The 19,955-nt window shown below is 44.6% G+C and overlaps 1 protein-coding gene and 1 pseudogene across 4 annotated transcripts in view; one reads left to right on the top strand and one right to left on the bottom strand.

The window, feature by feature from the left end:
* EHMT1 (euchromatic histone lysine methyltransferase 1) overlaps positions 1-19,955 on the top strand; it is a 173,052-nt gene that overhangs the window by 24,392 nt on the left and 128,705 nt on the right. The window lies entirely within an intron of this gene.
* On the bottom strand, positions 8,728-9,709 carry LOC100957959 (annotated as a pseudogene).

Raw genomic sequence — 19,955 nt, 5'->3', positions numbered from 1 at the left:
TCATTGTTGTTTGGCGGGTCCGGGCTGGGGATTCGAACCCACCACCTTAGTTGTACGTGGCTGGCGCCTTAGCCGGTTGAGCTATAGGCGCCGAGCCAGTTTTATCTTTTTCAAATCTTAACGAGGTTAGCCTGTTGTATAAACATCTTCTGCCCAGAGTTCAGCACTGTTCTGATTTCCCTCGTTCGGTTAGGTTCTCGTTTTGGGCTTCTCATCAAGTGGCAGAAGCCAGCTTCAATCAGCTTCAACGAAAGAAAGCATGGACTGCCTCATGAAAAGGGACTCAAACAGTCTTAAGCCTCACAGTGCTGAGATCCTGCCTGCCCTGTACAGCTTTGCTGCTGTGTGCCGCCTTCTGGCAGCCCTAGGGTCACTGGATATGCACTGACCATCCTGCAGTGCCCGGGCTGGTGTGTGTGGCTCAGCATCTCGCTGAAACCCCAGACTGCAGGGCAAGAGAGGGGGGAGGTAGGTGGTTTCTATTATAGACTAGTGGTGCTGGGCACCTAGAACAACAGGTGATACCACCCCACCTTGAACAGGTGTGCACCCTGCATGGCTGAGCTCCTGACTTGTCAGGGGTGTTATAATTCATTGTATCAGCAGGTGGACAGTCATAAAGGAAAGATTATATGCACCTCTTAGCCTTAACTGTGAATTTTCAGTGTTTTCTCATGCCATTTTCTTTCATTTTCTAGTTATGTGCTGCAACTAGATATATTAATAAACATAAAAGCCGAAATTATGTTTGTGGTATATAGGTTATTTTACATGGATTAGTTGGCTCAAACTATTCATGATAGGCATTCTCATTTAGTGGTCACTAAAAAAATCATATCCGTGGGCGGTGCCTGTGGCTCAGTCTGTAGGTCGCTGGCCCCTTATACTGAGGATGGGGGGTTCAAATCTAGCCCTGGCCAAACTGCAACAAAAAAATAGCCAGGCGTTGTGGCCGGCACCTGTAATCCCAGCTACTTGGGAGGCTGAGGCAAGAGAATCACCTAAGCCCAGGATTTGGAGGTTGCTGTGAGCTGTGACGTCACGGTACTCTACTGAGGGTGATAAAGTGAGACTCTGTCTCTATCAAAAAAAAAATCATATTCCTAAAGCTGTTGCTATGGGGTATGAGCCAGCATATAGAAAGTTTTATACCAATTTGAACCATTATTAAAATACAGGTAGCATTTGTAGATAAAAGGTAGTCCCTGTAGTAAAAGCTGATCTTCCTGCAATTTGGAGTTCTAATAAGGTTAAATAGGAATGTGTGAAAATTACTGCTGGTGGTTCCAGGGGTCTGGGTAGTCTTCCTCATATGTTGTGTCATATAGGCATGGTGGCTCATGCCTGTAATCCTAGCACCCTGGGAAGCTGAGGCAGGTGGATTCCTTGAACCCAGGAGTTGAGACCAGCCTGAGCAAGAGCACAGCATAGAAAAAAAAAAATAGCCAGGCCTTGTGGTAGGTACCTGTAGTTCCAGCTACTTGGGAGGCAGAGGCAGGAGGCTCACTTAAGCCCAGAAGTTTGAGGTTGCTGTGAGCTGTTAAGAGGCCATGGCACTCTGGCCTGGACAACAGAGTGAGAGACTATCTCAAAAAAACAAACCAAGAAAGTGTCACATAGACATTGTCTTAGGAATGTAATCTACCTCACTGGAGTTCATACTTCAGAAATCAGATCTAGTTAACAGGAAGAAAAATTGTATTGTGGTGGGTCCTGTCATCTCATTAAGCTGTTGGTCTGAGAGTTAACTGACCTCTTGAAGCATAGAATGCAGTGGTTTATGTGCTTCTGTTTTTTCTCACTTATCATGTGGTATTAAGAGCTCAGTAACCACTTGATAAAACAGGTACCATTTACCCTATGAACATTAGCTGGGAGTAAGGAAAACTGCCACCATTGTATAGTTTGTGTCTTTTCTGTATTGTCAGCTCCTTAGGTCAGGGGACACATCTGCTTCTACCTGGGACTGGGGTGTGTGTCACTGGTGGGTGGATCATGCATGCACAGTCTTGCAGCTTTTGTTTCTCAGGGCATAGGAGGTGTAGGGTAAGGGTTCCTTTTTCTTTAAGTTGAAATTGAATCTTAGTCAATAGATTTACCACAGATTTAACATGAAAAGGATCTAGAGTTATTCTTCTGAAATGTTTTGAAAGTGGTTCAATCTTTTAAAAAACAAAAACCCAACTTCTGTTTGATACCTTGCTGAGACTTGAGAAGTCATTTGTGTAAGTAAGAAGGCAGCTTTACCTTCTAGCTCTGCTCCTTATTTTATAGGTATTTGTTGAAAAACTCTGTAAAGAATGATTACAGCAGTGAATATTAAAGTGTCTGTAGTGGTTTCTCTGTGTGTGTGGCAGTGGCCTCCCCATGCAGTGGGCTCTCCTCAGCCACTAAAGTGATGATGTGGATGCTTTTGCGCACATTGGCCAGGGGAAAAGTATTTATCTAATAGGATTTGTAGTATCTCAACCATGTAGTGTGAATACATTATACCTTTATGATTGTATTTACAATACAAGAATAATATTTGGAAGCTTATATACAGATATTAAAAGTAGTTTTCCATGGATTGTTGCTACTTTTATTTTAATTTTTTCCTATTAATTTCCTTTGTTTGAATTAAAAAAATAAAATTATACAATAATATATCAGTTTTTCTTTTAAAGATCAAATCCCATTCTGGCAGAAACCTCCTCCCTACCCCTCCCTCTCTGCCTCTCAGAGTTTATTGGGAAGAGTCTGATGTATGTCTTTTGAGATCTTCATCTTTAATTTTATAGAGATACATTTGAACCCACCAAAGATACATGCACATGTAGTATTATTTTGAATATATATGTTTTAATGTTTTTTCTGTCAACTGTTTTCATTTTGAAATAATTTCAGACTTTGTAGGAAGACTGCACGTATGGTAAAGGATTTTTCCTGAGCCAGGTTGAGAGTGAGTCGCCTCCTCTGTGCCCATTGCTCCAAAATGTCAGTGTGTATTCCCACACTTTTCCACTGAATGGTAATACGAAGGACACTGCGAAAATTTTGAGCTGGTGTTATGGTGCATTATTTCACTTCTAAGAAATACAGTTGACAGTGTCCTTTCTGATTCACTTGTACAGGTTTCCACCTACTCGGCTCATTGGCGTCACTAGAAGGGCTTCATTTCTGTCAAGGGTTAAACAAATCCCAAAGCCATGAGTGTTTGCAATAGGCTTCTGAGGACCTTACTTCTTTCTTGGAACAATTTTTCAGTAGTTTCAAGAATTTAAAAGAGGCTGAACTTCACCAAAAGGCAAGGAGAGGAGTGGGTATCTAGTCACCTCGGTGCTTGAGAAAAGCGTTGCCTAGGTATTGTTTTTAGGAACATAATTTTATAATAATGCTATGGCGATATTAGAAAATATTAATTTAATGAAATATCCATAACTTGATCATCCTAACCCGAATTTGTATTACGTGCTCTTTTGAATATGTTTATGGATGAAGTGTGTTTCTGCCTTCCTTGGCAGGTGTTATGTCACAACATGAGCAGTCTGCTTATGAAGTGTGTGGTGTGTTGTCTGCGAGCCCCTCACAGTTTAACCAGAAGTGTCTGGATGGCTGTGTGATCTCTGTGTCTCCCATCTGCACTTATGGACGTCTTTGTGCAAAAGGAATTGACTGTGCAGTATTCCTGTTTCTCTTCGCCACCTGCCCATTTGTTTTAAACTAGAAAGGATTTTACTTTCAATTACAAAAGAAATACATATGTGTAATCTTATTGTGGAAAAACAAATACTACAAATAAATTTGCAGTTGCCTTTGCTCACTGCTTCCTACCTCCAGATTCTCATCTCTTCCCCAGAAATATTTTCTGAGTTGGTACGTATCGTTCCTGAGTAATTTTTGTGCATTTACATCTGTAGTTGAGCTATATGCTATTGTTTTTGGCACGATGTACTTTTAGCATGATAAAGTTATACTTTGTGTATTGAGTGAAGATTTTTTTCTTAATTTTTTTGATGTGCATGTAACAGATGTACATACTTGTTTACATATATACATACAAATACATGTACATATACTTGTTTGTGTACATACTTTTCAGGGTACATGTGATTATTCTGAAGAAGGTGAGAGAGATGATCTGCAGAGATACCTGGAGCAGGTGCTCTAGGCGGGAACAGCTACAAGTACAAAGGACAGGTCATGGGCTAGTCCTTAGTATTTTTGGAGAGGTGAGGCGGCTCTTGTGCCTGGAGTGGAGTAGAGACCTTGTGGGGCACACAGCAAGGACAGGTGGTGTGGTCAGGAGCAGTGCCTGCATGTAGGCTCTTGGGAAGAGTTTGGGTTTGACTTTGAGCATGATAGGAAGCCCTTAGACTGCTTTAAACAGGAAGAGTACATGATCTGACTAAATTTTAATGACGTCACTGGGTCTGTGGTGTCACAAATACTGAGGGTGATGTGGGGGAGAATCAGGTCACTGTGGTCAGTGGTGAGAAGTGATAGGATTTCTTATATACTTTTAGGGTAGAAACAAGTGGCTTTGGCAGTGTATGTGATGTAGAGTTTGAGAGTGAGGAGTGGAGAGTGGCTCTTGTGTATCTGCTTTCCTGTCTCACAGTATTTCTCAGCTGTCTTCTGTCAGTGTGTAGAGGTCTGCTTCATGAACTCTTGTGTAATACGCTGGGGTAGAGGAATGTACCTCTTGTTTCTGTAAATATCCATGTATTAGTGGTCATGGTGATCGGGTGTGTTTTGTCATTATGATAGTACTCCTGAAACGCCACACATTCCTCCACATACTCATATCAAAGAGTTGTTCGGCTCAGTGCCTGTAGCCTAGCTGTAAGGTGTCAGCCACATTCACTGGAGCTGGTGGGTTCGAATCCAGCCTAGGCCTGCCAAGCAACAGTGACAACTGCAGCCAATAAATAGCCAGGTGTTGTGGCGTGCGCCTTTAGTCCCAGCTTCTTGCAAGGCGTAAGGCAAGAGAATTGCTTAAGCCCAAGACCTTGAGGTTGCTGTGAGCTATGACACCATGGCACTCTACCGAGGGCTGCATTAAGACTCTGTCTAAAAAAAAAAAAAAAAAGAGTTTTTCAAGATAAATACCATGAAGTTAAGATGCTGGGTCATGCAGAGTGTGTTCATTTAAACATGTTTTAAAATTAGGCTGGGTGTGGTGGCTCATGCCTATAATCTTAGTACTCTGGGAGGCCAATGCAGGCAGGTTGCTTGAGCTCACGATTTGAGACCAGCCTCCAGCCTGAGCAAAAACAAGACCCTGTCTCTACTAGTAATAGAAAAACTGAGGCAAGAGGATGGCTTGAGCCCAAGAATTGGACATTGCTGTGACATCATGGCACTCTATCAAGGACAACACAGTGAAACTCTGTCTCAGAAAAAAAAAAGTTTTAAAACATAAACTTTAGAACATAAAATTCACCATCTTAATTGTTTTCAAGTGTATAGTTCAGTATCATTAAGTGCATTTATAATATCATGCAATCTTTACCACCAGACATCTCCAGAACCTTTTCATCATCCAAAACTGAGCTGCTTTCCCCATTAAACACTAACTCCCCACTCCTCCTTCCTCCCAGCCCCCTGTGAAACCACTGTTCTACTTCCTGTTGCACTTCCAGGCACCACATAGAAGTGTTTTTATCTTTTCCTGCCTGGCTTATTTTACATAGTATAATGTCCTATAGTTCAAAAGACAGGATGTCACTCTGTCACCCAGGCTGGAGTGCAGTGGCATCATCATAGCTCACTGTTGCCTCTAACTCCTAGGCTCAAGTGATCCTCCTGCCTCAGCCCATAAGCAACTAGTCCTACAGGCATATACTGTACCAGGCTAATTTTTTAAAAAATATTTTGTAGAGATGAGATCTCTATATTTCCCAGGCTGGTCTTGAACTTCTGGCCTTGAGCTTCTGGCCTCCTACCTTAGTTTCCCAAAGTGCTGGGATTACAGTTGTGAGTCACCGTGCCTGCTCTTATTGCTTTTTAACACTGAATAATATTCCATTCTGGAGATGGACCGCATCTTGTTTATCCTTCCTATATTAATGTTCCCTTGGGTTGCCTCCACCTCTTGGCTATTGTGAATAATGCTGCTGTGAACTTGTGTATAAGGCATATAGAGACATTGAGACACAGCCTTCAATTGCTGGGATATAACAACTTTTTAATGTTTTGAGGAACTGCTGTACTGTTTTCCACAATGACTGTACCATTTTATGTTCTCCCTAAGGGTGCACAGGATCTACTCATCTTCATCAGTGCTTGTTGTCATACATCTTTTGATGATAGCATTGGAGTTGGTGTGAAGCGGAATCTCATTGTTGACATTGGCTGGCTCTTGGCTTCAGCTGAGACATCAGGCAGCCCTGTCTTCTCCAGTTAGGGACAGTGGCTCTATTTCCTAGCTCTGGCTGTTTTGTTCTGTTATTCCTTTATACAGGCTGCTTTGGCCTCCTGAATAACCAGGACTACAGGCATCTCCAGATTTTTCTATTTTTAGTAGAGATAGGGTCTCCACTCTTGATCAAGGTGGTCTTGAACTCCTGAGCTCAAGAGCTCCTCCCCCCTCAACCTCTCAGAGTGCTGGAATTACTGGTGTGAGCCTTTGTGCCCTGGTCCATACAAGATCTTTAAAAATTCTTCTCCTCCCCTGAAATGTAAATGAAGTACAATTTACTGAAAATTCGTAGAAAATCGCTGATTTTGTTGAAGTTCAAAGTAGGTAAACTGATGAGAAGGTAAGAAGGTAATTGGTCTCTGAAATTTGGATATGGCATAAAATGAGAGTCAAAACACAACTTATGTGCTGAAGGTGCCAGAATGTCATCAAGGGAAGAAACTCTTGGGCTTAAGCAATTCTCTTGCCTCAACTTCTCAAGTAGCTGGGACTACAGGTGCTCGCCACAACACCTGGCTGTTTTTGTTGTAGTTGTCATTGTTGTTTTAGCTAGCCTGGGCTGGGTTCGAACCTACCAGCCTCGGTGTATGTGGTTGGCGCTGTAACCACTGTGCTGTAGTCACTGAGCGGTTTTTTATAATCTTTTTTCTTTCTTTCTTTTTCTTTTTTTTTGTAGAGACAGAGTCTCACTTTATCACCCTCAGTAGAGTGCTGTGGCATCACACAGCTCACAGCAACCTCCAACTCCCGGACTATAACCTTGCCTAGGTTCAAGGGCTTCTCCCACCTCAGCCTCCTAAATAACTATTGTTTTTGTCATTCAAGTATCTTAAAGCATGTCATAGATGTCATGAAATTTTCACCTCTAGATTCTTAATATGTATCTTTAAAAAAGAGGTATTTTTCATAGGGCCACAGTGCTGTTTTCACATCTAAGAAAATTAACAGTAATTTCATTGGTTATCACCTAATGATTTTCATATTTCTCCTAATTGTCCCAATATGTCATTTTAATTGTGTATTCTTTTTTTTTTTCTTTTTGAGAAAGAGCCTCAAGCTGTTGCCCTGGGTAGAGTGCTTTGGCATCACAGCTCACAGCAACCTCTGACTCCTGGGCTCAAGTGATTCTCCTGCATCTGCCTCCCAAGTAGCTGGGATTACAGGCACCCGCCACAATGCCCGGCTATTTTTTGTTTGCAGCCATCATTGTTTGGCGGGCCAGGCTGGATTCAAACCTGCCAGCTCAGGTGTATGTGGCTGGCGCCTTAGCCGCTTGAGCCACAGGCACTGAGCCTTAAAATTGTGTATTCTAATCAAGTTTCTAACACAGTTCACATTTTGCACTTGATTATGTTTTAAGATTAGTATCTAGAACCTTCCTTCCCCCATTATTATCTGCATCATGCCATCTGTTGATTTGGTGAAGAAACTACCAGGTGGTTTGTGGTCTTGTAGCATAGCCCACATTTTGGGTGTCCGTTACAACTTTTTAGGGTAAGTTTATTTATGTGGCCTGTTGCCCATTTTACATATAACATATGACATCACACTGAGCAATTCTGTCTTCCCTAGGGTATGATTTTGCATCATGAAATACTTGGTTGAAAGTGAGGAAGGGCTAGATCTTCAGAGGAGAGCTGGATTGTCCTGATTTTATGGTGGGAATCTTGGTGTGCTGAGTCATCATGCAGCTGAGCCTAATGGGCGGACCTGGGATTGGACCCGGCACACAGCTGTGCTTGCCTCTCTGCCCTGCTTTCTGCCTGTGAAGCATTTTTGTTGATTAGCAGCCAAGTGATTTCTAATGGATTCTATGAATTTGCATCCTAATCTGCTCTCTCAAACCAGGGGAAAGGGCGTAGATATTTGCCTGTCTCCAGCCTGCAGGTAGAGGCTTGTATATCCGCAGGGTTGTTTTGGAGCCTGTGCCCTGAGCCTGAGGCAGCAGCTGTTGGCTGACCATGTATCCTGGACGCAGCGAATCTACTACATAGGAAGGTTTAAGCTTGGCAGGTCTAGGAGCTTAACTTTGTCTATAAACCATCTTGTGGCAATTGTACCATCCAAACTCAAAAGAGACTGGCATGCAAATAGGAAATCCAGCATATTTATTGGTGGTGAGAAGCACATGTAACTGTGGAGGATGGTCAAACTGAAAGCCGCTTGACCTTAGCCCCTGTGTCAGCACTCTCAGAGCAAACTCTAGGGCCTTATACTCACCGTTACTGTGCAGCATCTTATTCTGGTTATGACTAGTTTCTGCTTTTGTTTTCCCTCTGAAGATCTAGAAAGCTCTAAATAAGCAGGGTTTTTTTTTTTTTTTTTTCTGCTGACACCCAGCACTTTATTAGTGAGACAACTCATCTTGGTCTGGTAGAGGGGAGGTTGGGATGGACAGTACCAGCGCCCATCTCAGGGGATTTTCTGGGGCATCAGGTGTTCCCCTATGCAAGTTTAGAGGTAACACTATCATGGATGAAACCCCCCCAGAGAGCAGCGCTATTACTGTCAGGCAGCTGGTGCAGGAGGGACCCCCTAGGATAGCAGGGCTTCTATGTCTGGCTCAATGTTGATGGTTGGAAAGCGACGGCTGTACCTGTGCACAGGCACACCATCAGGACCCATGAGGAACTTCTCAAAATTCCACGCAATGTCATTGCAGCACACCAGGGACCAGGTAATTAACTTGGGGTCAGTCATGAGTGCAGTGGCGTCGTCGCTGGGCGCTGGCAGGGCTTCCCGCAGAAAGGCAAAGAGCCCGTGAGCCTTCGCACCATTCACCTTGCACTTCTCAAAGAGAATGAAGTTGGGCTCAAACCCTCCGCCGGGTTGAATGTGCTTGAGGATATTCAGAATCTCTTCGTTCTTGGCATTTTCCTGATGCCCAAACTGGTTGCACGGGAAGCCAAGCACGACCAGGCCTCAGGGTCCAAGGCATTGCTGCAGCTCGTTCATCTCGGTATAGTCCCGGACAGTGGTGCCTCAGAGGGACGCTGCATTCTCAATGAGCAGCACCTTGCCCCGCAGGGAACCCAGGCTCACAGGCTCCCCGCCGGCCAGTGGGCATGCTGAGAAGGCGTACACGGATTGGGCCGCAGCCGCTATCCGAGCAGCACACATGGTGTCGGAGACCAAGAAGGGAGGAAGGAACTTCGGACCCGGACAGCTCAATAAGCAGGGTTTTTGTTAAAAGAAGCTCAGAGTTGCTGGGTACTGGCGTGGGAAGGTGTGCAGCCCCTGTGTACTCGCACTGCCTTCTCGCATGGTTCTGTACACCTCTCTGGGCATGGAGCTTGTGACAGCAAACTGGACCACAATCAGCTGTAGGTTGGATACTCGCAGGGTACAGGGCGTAGTTGTCCACCCAGGTGTTGGCAGCCAGTCAGTGTCACAGTGTGGGTGGCTCAGTCAGTTTTCAGGTTCAGACCTGCCCTGGGGGCTCAGGTGGCTTCCCAGGAGTCTCGTCTCCTCTGACCTTTGGTGGCCAGGGGAAGGAGGGCCAGAAGGAGAGTACTGTTTTCACTGTCTGTTGCCACATGGTATGCTACCCGGGAACCACCATGATCATTTCTTATCCCTTTCAGAGGCCAAGGATCCAGACAAGACACAGAGAGAATGGGGTTTTCCTGGCCTATATGTCTAGGAGAGACCTGAGTGCTGGGATGTGCCCAGTGAAGGTGGTTGAGGTTGCGTACATGGGGTATTGGTGGCCACACTTGCCACCAGGCATCATTGAGCAGGGCAGAGCCATGCTGGTGCTGTGAGGTGGCCTCACGAGTGTCAGTTTAGCCACAGTCTTTGGGTCTATGTGGTTACAAAGACCCGCCCAAGTAAAAGCAGTTACAAAGATCCCACCTCTCGATGGAGTAATGGCAACGTCACCTTGTTTGGGGGACATATATGGTTGGATGTATGCCATCTTTGGAAAGATACAGTGTTTGAGAGAGGATTAGATAAAGATTGTAAGGATGGAACCACCTTTGATTTTCTATGCAGAGAGGCCCAATTAAGGGTTAAGCAGCGTATGGAAAGGGAATCTGTTCTGATACTTAAAAATCTCTTAAATGTAATTTCTGGGGCTACTTTGGATATTAATTGTATTTTCCAAATTTAGGACCTAACTTTCCTTTTTTTGCCAGGGAAAAAAACAAAAAGACAAAAGAAGGAAAAGAAAATCTTCAGATATTGAAAAAAATTCATTCTTTTTCTCCCCACCCCTTTTGATAATAGCTTGTGAAATTGGTATGTGGAAAACAGTTTGAAATTAGGGGGTGGGCAGATGGTGCTCTGTACTGCATGAGGTTTCTAGGCTGAGTATGCTGCATATTTTTGAGAAACCATCAGCATTTGAAGCTCTTTCTTGCCACTGTTTCATTTCTGATGGAGAAGAATGTAGGCTTTCCTGAAGTAGAGAGGAGAAAGTGGGATCTTGGAATTTGATGTTTTTATTATTTTGATTTGAACCAAAAAATTCCACTCTTAGAGAAAATGATTTTTGTCCTGTGTATTGGATGCTGTGAAATGATGTATAGTCTGGCCGGCCAAGTCTGTGCCTTAATACTTGTAGAGTGAGGGGAAGGCTATGAACTGATATGTTTTTGTAAGGGAAAGAAAAGGTTTTCCTTTGCATAGTCTCCCCCATTGTGAAATGCTGAGATCAAGCTGAGCTATAGTATCTTGGAGGGGAGTGTGAAGAGTGTGGACGGGTTCCTCCACTCTCTGGATGTCTTGCCATCATGGGGGTGGCTTTATAGTTGTGATGGACAATAGGTGAAAGCTGATACACAAACACCCCCCCTAAACGGCAAGATAAAAGACTTAGAAGCTAAATTGAGAATTCTGCCCTTCCTTCTTCCCTCCCCTCTGGCGTGTTTGTGTGAGAACTTGACTAGCTCAGTCATCTGCAGCCTGCCTTGCAGTTCATCTCAGATTCTTTCCGGAATGCCTTTGACTTCTTTTAAACTCAGGATGTGTGTGTGTGTCAGTTAAAGGGTTAACCTTTCGATTTTGGTGCTGGGACCCTGAGTTCTGTCTAAGACTCATGGAAGTGACCTCTGGCCCCCTCTTTCTGAAGAAGTGGCTGCAGCTCCCATATGAGGAGTGCACTTTCACCAGGGCCAGGGATCCCGGCCTCTGGTCTCCTCTAGGCCAACCCTGGAGCTCCCAGGACTGCAGAGCAGACCATGGAGTTGGTACCTAGAAAACACATAGAGCCTGAAACCATGTGCTGGGTTGCTTGTTTCAGTGTTAGACTTCCTGTGTTTTGTGGGTGGTCTCTGTGCATTGTGGTGTGGATGAGCCAGGAGCACATCTGTGCTGAACAAGGCCCTGCTTTGCCTTCTGGGATTGGCTTGGGCTGGCCTTTGTGTGCCAGTATTGGGGGGGGGGCACAGAGCCCCGGTCTTGGGCCTCGGGGTTGATCTAACACACTACTTTGAAGATTTTTTTGGAAGCATATTAAATTTCTGGCAAATTTAAGGATTTTACCTTCAGTCTCACATATAAAGACTTTTTTAATGGTTAAAATGATATTGAAATTAGACATTTTCCTTTGGATGATTTAAATTGTATTTGGCAAATAAGAATGAACATGTTCAGAGAATATGCATTACCAAATTAGTTTGCATAGTTGCATCTTTTAAAAATAAAGCCAGTGTACAATTAGTCTTTTATAATTTAGGTAGGCAAAGAGAGAAGAACAAAGCATTCTGGAAAAATGAGCAAAAGAATCCTCAGATGAGATGATTTTTCTCCCACTGAAGTTTACCTTACAGACTTGTCTGTCACCACAACTTCTGTTCTGCAGTGTGTCCTTCAGAGTGGATGTGACAGTGCAGCTGGTGCGGGTCCCTTGTGCAGTGTGTCCTTCAGAGCGGCTGTGACAGTGACAGTGCAGCTGGTGCGGGTCCCTTGTGTGGTGTGTCCTTCAGAGCAGCTGTGACAGTGCAGCTGGTGCAGGTCCCTTGTGCAGTGTGTCCTTCAGAGTGGATGTGACAGTGACAGTGCAGCTGTTGCGGGTCCCTTGTGCAGTGTGTCCTTCAGAGCGGATCTCACAGTGCAGCTGGGGGAGGGAACGTAGCAGTGGGAAGGACAGTGTGTTTCGTATTCTTCTCTGACTGTGCCTCACCCTTCTGGTAACAGGCAGAGACGTGGCATGGTAAAGTTCTTTATCTTTGCTGCATTGGGGCACTTGACTAGGCAGATTATAAAATGCTGTGGTTTTCTGTCTTCAGAAAGCTTGAACGATCAGATGCTGTGTCTGCAGGGGGCAAGTGCTTCCCTAGAAGAGCATTAAAGCTACCTAACAGCAGGTCTCATGGAGAGTACTTTTAAAGCTTTTGAGTAGGTTGAATTTGACAACATTAGGTAGCAGGTTGCCAGGCTCCACCAAAGGTAAGGTGTCCCGGGTGGCACCTGTCCTGAGGACCCAGGTGCAAAGAGGCAGGGGTCCTTTTTGCCACCGTGGAGTCCCAGACAACTTACAGTCCCTTCTTGAGATCAGGCAGGGCCTAGGTGCACTGGTGGCAGTGGAGCAATTGAGGGTCTGTTGTGTACCAAGGACCAGTGTCCCATCCAGTCTGGACCTGACATGATTCCTTTGGTTTGTTCTTCCATGTCTTTAAAATTTAAATTCATAAAATTAGTTAAATACTTTATGGGCTTATCTTTAATTATTTTAACACAGATGATCCAAAATATATCTAGTTCTTATTTGTTTTTGAGTTTTTAGAAGTCTTCTTAGGAGCAGTATCTGAGTTTCTATGATCTTTTTGCCACCAGATATTGTTTATTTAACAAAAGAAAAAGAAAACCCAGCAGTTTGTTAGAAATAGATGTGAAGGTACTTGGCAGGCTGATCACTGGCATCCCCACCTGCACGGTGTGCCCCAGCTGGTCACCTGTGAAGAAAGGGCCCTCACCTGGTGGCCAGCCTGGAGGTCTGTGGGAGTGGGCTATTAGACCACGGCTGCCATGTTATATTGCCTCTGCAGAAGCAGTGATGAGGGCTTCACAAAATTTTAACCTTAGTAGTTTATATTCTTTGTATAACAGAAACTGATTTTTAAAAAGTATTTAAAATGTAAAACGTAAGTTACAAGAAATTATATTTGATGCAGTCATTTCATATTAAATTACAAAAGAGAAAATGGTTGCTTGTAGATGAGAAGTAATGACGTCTCATTAGCTACAAGCTGGAAATTCACTCGACTGAAAATATCATATGTGTGTTGCTTTTATTTGTTTTATTATTTATTTATTTATTTACTTACTTAGAGACAGCATCTCTATCACCTGGGCTAGGGTGCCATGGTGTCAGTGCAGCTCAGAGCAACCTCATACTCTTGGGCTCATGTGATTCTCCTGCCTCAGCCTCCTAAGTAGCTGTATTTGTTATGTTAAGTTGTGATTACTGCATGTTTATTTTATGATTATTTTTAGAGGAAGGGACACATCATATAAAGTGATAGTGGTATAAAAACTTAGAAGTTTTGGTTTAATCATTAAGAAACTCTAGGTTATATAAATATATATTCCTATAGTAGAATAAAAAGGCTGATACTGTTTTCTGTGTTGCTACAAAGAATTGGTAAGGTCACTAGAATAACTGCTCACCAATATTCACCTAAGGATATACTTCTTTTGTTTGGAGATAGAGTTGGTCTGTTGCCTGCTCTAAAGTGCTGTGGCCTCAGCCTATCTCACAGTAACTTCAGACAACCTGGACTCAAGCAAAGGATATACTTGTTTTATGGACTTCATAGTATTTTCCCTTCCTTGTATCCCCTTTCTTGGAGCATGTATCTCCTGACAGCTGGGAGTGCCAGTTGCTCTGGTGGTTGGTGGTGAGCTGGTCTCATATCCGCTTGGACTCAGGGTGCTGCTTTACTTTCTGGGCAACCTTTTCCCCATACGTTTTTGTATATATCTAAATCTCCCAATTTGCATTTAAGAAAAATACTTAATGAACTGAAAAATTCTTTCCTCTAGCCACATCAATGCCTTAGACAGTACAGTAATATGGACATTCAAAAAGAATAGTATGGAGTTTTCTAGAAGGACAATTGAGTCTAAATCTAGCACATCAGATGCACTGAGGTGGGTTCTGTTACTTTGCTCTGTTCTGCTTTTCTCAAAAGATTTGCTGTGTTCCTATTCACAACCCATCCTGATCACGCACTGTGTAGATGTTGGACTTGAGCTGTGTTGCCCCTGCCCCCAGCATTTCAGTCTTTGACGGTTATACACTGTTCCAAATGGGATTTTATTACAGGCAGTGAAGGTGAAAGGAGAAGCAGGACATGCCAGGGAAGGAACTGTCAGTGTGATCGTTCTGGCACCACAAATGCAGCTTTGGTTTTACTGTCAAAAATGGCAGGTCACTGTATGACATATAAACAGTGAGGTTATGATGGGGCAGCAGTGGTGGGCTGCTCAAGGCACCCTGGAGGGACATGGAGGGAGGAGCTGGCCCAGCTCAGGAGGGAGGGAAGGACTAGACCACCATGGTCATGAACAGGATTGGAGGCAGCGAGCCTTGACATGGTGCAGATTCTGAGGATTTCCTAATGATTTAAAATTTTAAGGAACAGCTCACTGGGTAATTCAAATTTAAGGTATTTTTTAAAAATTACATTTAAGGAGAATAGAATTTTAGGACTGTAAAGATTTCTGTTTCTATTAAGAGAGGTTATCTGTAGGCCATCTTGGTCCCTTACCCTCTCTCAGAAGACCTCCCCCCCACTAGTTTGCAAGAATCTTTTTTTTTTTCCTTCAGATTAATGTGAGGGTACAAACAACTAGGTTTGCATCTGTCAGGCAGAGCCTCTAGCAGTGCGTCCCACAGGTTTGCAGAGTCTTTTGCTGCTACTTGGCACCTGCTCTCTGCTTTCCCTCCCTTCACCCTGCTGTCTTTATTATCTTTGACTTAGTTTTGTAATTGTGTTTGAAATGTCCTTTGATTGAAAGAAGCTCCAGAATTCCTTTTTTAAATCTGTGTTTGGAAGTTGGACATGAAGGCTACTCCTAAACACTCATAAGTTTGGGCAGATATACTAAAGATGAAAAACATTCAGATTTTTCTAGAATTGTCACAATGTTTTCTAAGTGGGGAGAACTGAAGCCAGTGTTTGGATGCAGATCAGAATGTGGTGTCCCCCTGTCACACTGTGCACACACTGCTTTCTTCTCTTACCTGCTGTGCTGGTTTGTATTCTTAATTGTGCACAAATTGTGGCACTTGAAAAATGCCAAGTGGGGTGCTCGTGGAGAAAACAGGCCATCACATGTTTTGCCAGGTGCAGTTCCACTCCGGGTTGTGTTTTCTTGTGGACTTGGCATTGCTGTGGAAATGGAAGCTATGGCATTCCAGCTGCTGAGGCTGAAGCCAGTAGGGCTGGTGTCCTGCTGGACAGGTGCAGCTGTTGGAGTGGAGAGCTCTTCTGGCCCCCAGGAGCACCAGGCTGCTGGGTATGGATGGCTCTCCTAAAACTATGCTTGCGGTGAGGTTGAGGATGCTGTGCGGAAGAGTAGGCCACCGGCCCTGGGCCATAGAGTCTCAGGCCGTGCAAGCTGCAGGTCTTGGGCTCTGGGGTCCTGGGCTGTGCAGGCCATAGGGTCTGTCCTGGCCCTTGACCTTGCCCAGGCTGACCCAAGGACAGTGGCTGGTCCCTCTCCTCTTCTTCCTATTCCCTGGGCTCCTCTCACCCCCTGAGGTATGCTTTTGCAGCGCCTCCTTCTCCTCCATGACACTGGTCCTTCCTGGAGTTGGCCTTGTCTCCTGACTTTGACTCCTGGCCCCAGGCTGACTGTGGGCACTAGGGAGGCTCAGGCGCTCTTCCGCTGGAGTCCCTGTGCTAAGGGGGTGGCGGGAGCGGGACATTGTTTGGGGGGGGGTGTCATGAGGGCCAGGCATCCAGGGCTTGGGGCTGTGTGGGTGGAGAGGGCTCCTGTCTAGGGCCTTGATTTGGAGGGGTAGAGTCTTGGGGGGTAATTCAAATGCTTTCTTTGTGTAGTTTCTAGACGTGCTTCTAGGAAAGGGTGGTGAGTTCATACAATGCTGGTCCGTTTGCTCAGTCCTATTGTCTGCCTGTGCTTCTGCTATTGCATGGACTTAATTAAGAACTTGAGTGCTGGGCAGTTTCACTCTGTTCCAGTTTGATAGATTGCAATAAGTGGAAAGGTCTTGATTTGAAATAAATAATAGAATTGGTTTGTTTTAACCAATTCATTTTGTTTAGCTTATTAGTTGAAGGTAAAAGAATGATGTGCTAGGCTAGATGGTTGAGGTAGTGATGACATTTCTTTTCTGTGACCTTTGTGAATATGAGCTGTTTGTCCTTTCTTTTTCCCCCTCTTTTATGAGAAAAGGTCTTTCTCTGTCACTCAGGCTAGAGTGCAATGGCACAGTTGCAGCTCACTGCCCTTGAAATTCTGGGATCAAGCGGTCTTCCTGCCTCAGCCTCTCTCTAGTGCCTACCACGATGCCTGGATAATTTTTTTTCTATTTTCAGTAGAGGCTGGGTCTTGCTCTTGCTCAGGCTAGTCCCAAACTCCTGAGCTCAAGAGATCCTCCTGCTTCGGTCTCCCAGAGTGTTGGGATTACAGACATGAGTCATTGCGCCTGGCCCTGATTTTTATTTTTTGTAGAAATGAGGTCTCACTGTGTTGCCTATACTGGTTTTGGACTCCTGAGCTCAAGCAGTCCTTCCTTCTTGGCCTCCCAAAGTTCTGGGATTACAGGCATGAGCTACCACACCTGGCTTCATCTAGTAGTTTTAGGATCTATTGATGAATCATACCTGAATCATTACTGTTCTGATAAGAAAATGGTGGTTTTTAATTCCCATTGTTCTTTTTTAGGTTTACTAGTTGGCATTATGTTATAAAGAAGAGCTTTTTATTCTCCATTTATTTATTATCCACTTTCTATTGGTTGAGACTAATGCTGTCATTATTTTATTTGGGGTGTATAACCTGTTACTGTCACTGTTCATTTTGTTGCCCAGTGTGTCACAGGCTTGGTCAGTGGAAGCCTCTGCAGGCATCTCTGTGCTCTTGTCACGTAATCGTCACTCCCTGAGCACTCCCTTTCGGGGACTGTAGGGCACTCTCACTGCATTTGTACTTTCTCATCCCAAACGTGCATTGCTCTTTCAGGAGGCTCTCTTCTCTTAGGAGGATATACTACATGAGGAACAAGATTAAGCATCTGGTGTTCTTGTTGCTGCCGAGGTATTAATACTTCCAGGCCCCTGCGGTGGTCAGAGTTTCATCTGTGTATGTTGCCATTGGCTGGCAGTTTCTCTGGAGGTTTCCCTTCTCCATGTCTAAAGCTGAAGTCCCCCTCCTAGTTAAGGCTCAGTCTTCTCAGAAAGGCCATTAATTCTTCCTTCTTGTACCTGCCAGGCTTTGTAGATGTCTGGGGATGGCTCAGGGAACAGGACCAGTGCCTCACTATGGGACCCAGCTGGTGGGGCTGATGGATGGACAGACTGGTGTGTATGGAGGTGGTGGGTGCCGAGGGGGCACCTAAGCTGGGCTGAACAAGGGGTGCCAGACCTGCCAAGTTTGTACACCCTGACTCTCTCAAACATGAGCCTGTTGGTCTCTATGCCTTCTATCCCAGCTTGAAAAGGGGTTGATGAAAAGGACCATGGGTAGTTTCAGCCATAAAGGCTTCTGTCCCATGTTTTCTTTTGTTGCTGGTTACAAGCCTTACACTCTGTCTCGCCCTCTGAGCCCAGCTTGACAGCATGAGGACGCTGAGGTTTTCCATGTACCTGGGGCAGGGCAGGTGCTCAGTAGTAGTGGTTGACCTCCATTCCATGTGTAGTCCAGCCAGGGATATCCATCCATGTCTCGTCACTGGTTTGAGGGCAGGATCAAGCAGGGGCTACAGGACCTCACCTTACACTTTGAAAAGCACGAGTGGTCACACATGAAGTTCCTGGAAGGTGGGCTGGGGGTGCCAGCCTGTGCTAGAGAAAGCTGCACAGGCTTGCATCCTATCTGGGGCTGTGTGCCTGGTATGCTCACTGCAGTGCCAGTCCTGGTCAGCAAGGCTGCTGTGAAGCACTGAGTGAAACATATTTGTTTTTAGCAGAATTGAGGAAGGAGAACATTGTGGGTGTGGGAGGCTTTGTGGGCTGGTGGCCAAGGGTGACTGGGTGGGGCATGGCCCTGCTCTTAGGAGCCAGACTTAAGTGAAATTAGCAGTGAGCTCAAGGTTTAGTGGGAGTGTTCTGAGAAAATGTCCTGGTGTTTTTTGGAAAAAACTTTCTAGAAATTATCAGAAGTGAGAATTATGCTCTTAGATTCTGGAAGCCTGAGGTTTCTGGAGCTTGAAGTAGGGAAGCTGAAGTGTTCAGCCTGTGTGCCTCTGCTCCCTAGGCGTGGCAAGGCGTTTGCCGGCCCTGCTACCTTTGTCTTTCTACTTGTGCTTGCTGCCATGTTTGGAAAGACCTGGTCAGGGGTGTTTTGTATATCTGTGTTTACTTCCTCAACCAGACTCATGCCAATGTTTTTCAACCTTTTTTATTTCATAGCACACTGGAACTTATAATTAAACTTCCACAGCACACTTAAATTATGTTGATCAAAAAAAGAGTAAAAAAAAGAATGTACTTACAGTGCTTTGAACATTTTTCAAAAATAATTAATGATCTTTAAAAATGTTTGGCAGCACACCTAAGATCCTCTCACAGCACACAGGTTGAAAATCAGTGGCTATCACTTACTTGAAGGCAAGCATTTTTATCTTTAAAAAAAAAAAATTCTTAAGAGACTTGGTATGCTGCATGCTCTCTGTCGTAGGCACTAACTACAGCAGAACCTCTGTAGCTGACCACATCCTCACACTGACCCCTTCTTAGGTTGACCTAACTTTTACAGACTGGACATTCACCACATATACATATCAGCACCCCCCAGGTCTTTATGTTGACCCCACCTCCATATGCTGATCAGTATGTGTCAGTCCCTGGGTTAGTCAACTTACAGAGGTTCTACTGTATTCAATAATTTAATTTTCTTACTGAGTTTTTTTTGTTTTTTTTTTTTTGAGACAGAGCCTCAAGCTGCTGCCCTGGGTAGAGTGCTGTGGTGTCATGACTCACAGCAACCTCCAACTCCTGGGCTTACCTGATTCTCTTGCCTTAGCCTCCCAAGTAGCTGGGACTACAGGTGCTCAACCACAATGCCCAGCTACTTTTTGGTTGTCGTTGTCATTGTTGTTTGGCAGGCCTGGGCTGAATTTGAACCTGCCAGCTCTGGTGTATGTGGCTGGCGCCTTAGCCACTTGAGCTCCAGGTGCCAAGCCTCTTAACTGAATTTTCTTGATTGATCCATTTCTGTACCTTTTTTGGTAGGTTGTTGAACATTTGAAATACTTGGTTGAACTACTGTCAGTAGCAGAATGCTTTTTTTTTTTGAGACAGAGCTTCAAGATGTTGCCCTGGGTAGAGTGCTATGGCATCACAACTCACAGCAACCTTCAACTCCTGGGCTCAAGTGATTCTCCTGCCTCTGCCTCCTAAGTAGCTGGGACTACAGG

This window comes from Otolemur garnettii, unplaced genomic scaffold (assembly GCF_000181295.1).
Source record: "Otolemur garnettii isolate 467f Iridium unplaced genomic scaffold, OtoGar3 scaffold00087, whole genome shotgun sequence".
Lineage (NCBI taxonomy): Eukaryota > Metazoa > Chordata > Mammalia > Primates > Galagidae > Otolemur > Otolemur garnettii.
Note: the sequence above shows the minus strand (reverse complement) of the source record. Positions and strands in the feature narration are given on the sequence as shown.